Genomic DNA, 1,722 nt, shown 5'->3' on the forward strand with positions numbered 1-1,722 from the left:
GGGGCCAACATGGATCTCCCTGTGGACATCAGCTGAGTCTGGAAACCTCACCCCTCAGGAGACCATGGAAAGGGACGGCAGCCGGGTGAGTGTCCCTGGGCCTTGGGCCAGAACTTCCCGGCGGTGAGGAAGCAGGGACAGGGCTGGGAGGTAGGTGGGGCGCCACCTGTATGCCTCTGGTTTGGGGGCAGATTGAGTGTGCCTTTCCTCATTTGAAGCTACTTTGGCCTCCTTTTATCCTGGTTTCTAGGAGGGGCCCCTGGGAGGAGCGGACAGGATTTGGGATCTGCTCAGGAAGCACCACCGAGCTGTGCCTGAAGTTTGGGCTCCTGCTCTGTGTCCTGGGAGCACCCTGGCCAGGGCATTAATGCTGTTAGATCATCACTTTTGCTGGTTTGAGAGATCACTGAACCTTGGCCTTTTAACTGGATTTTGGCGTTATCCTGGCCAACCCCCTCACTAGACTCGTAAGCCATCCTAGAAAAAGTGACTTTCTATGAGTATTTGGGACCTTCAAGGAGACTTGTCATTATCCTTTGGTTACTTTCAGGCTTCATAACATCCATGCTTGGAAAGGGCTTCCATATGTCTAACCATAATTCCTTCTGCTACAACTCAGGTTCCTTACCTCTTCTTCTGTTCTTGTTGGTGGTAGAGAGCGGCTAGAATGTCGTCTGTGGAAAAGCCAGTTATATACACGTGAAGGCGTCCGGAGATTTTGTTCCACTGTGCCTCAGCTCTCTTTCCTCGAGGGACGTACTTCTTGTGTTCTAATTTCTCCTTAGGTCTTGCTTTCTCCTCTTCCCCACCTTCTTTTGTTCTTTACCAACATCCTCTTCTGCTGACGTAGTAGAATCGGAGACTCTGGGAAGGATGGGGCAGCTCTGGGTTTGAGAAGGATCAGCTCAGCCTACGTTTTGGCTTATAGTTGACTTGTGGGCCATTCTGAACCCAAGATACGTTTCTGCAACTTTCACCGTCACCTTTTCCGCCATTCTTCCAGCCCCCTCTTGACTTTTCTTTCCCGTGCTTCCCTTTTGACCTCTGCACTGTTCTCCTTGGTTCCTGTCTCCACCTGACCAAGGTCACTGGGTCCCAGGCGTCTCGGGTCACTGGAGCCTCTTGTGAGCAGTAAGGGCAATGCATAGGGCAGAATGGAGTTTTGTCTGAGGTGTGGGGAAGGTGAACCCACAGTTACAGCCATGGGGCATGTTTGTTGGTGACTTTCTGGGAGCCTGCCCTTGATGATCCCTAAATACAGAGGATGAGAAGGGCTGATTTGTCTGAAGGAGGGTAGGGCCAGTCCCCGGGCAGGGTCATAGAGGTGACCTCTGCTTATGACGCTCATCTTTCCAGAGGTAGGGACCACCATGGAAGGTCACTGGAGGGGCACAGTGGCGAGAACAGACTTTTCATTCCCGATGGAAGAGGTGTTAAGAGGTGTGTTAGGTGCCCTGTTCATTGTGGGAGCCTGTCCTCACTTACTTTGGAATGAAAGAATTGGACCACTCTTCCCTCATTTAAGGTGCTTAAAGTCACCCCCTTGTTTAGGGTAGAACCTCCAAGATAGTGAGCTTGAGGTGGGGAGCAGGGGGAGCTCCTGGGGGCTCTTAATCTTATCTGCAGCAGATTATTTCAGATCGGTTAGTTGAATAGGAGCAGACTGGGAGAAACTGGTTGGCTAAGTCTGTGCCTTCTCTCAGAGGGCTTCACCGCAGGGAG

The sequence above is a fragment of the Panthera uncia genome, chromosome D1, assembly GCF_023721935.1.
Source record: "Panthera uncia isolate 11264 chromosome D1, Puncia_PCG_1.0, whole genome shotgun sequence".
Lineage (NCBI taxonomy): Eukaryota > Metazoa > Chordata > Mammalia > Carnivora > Felidae > Panthera > Panthera uncia.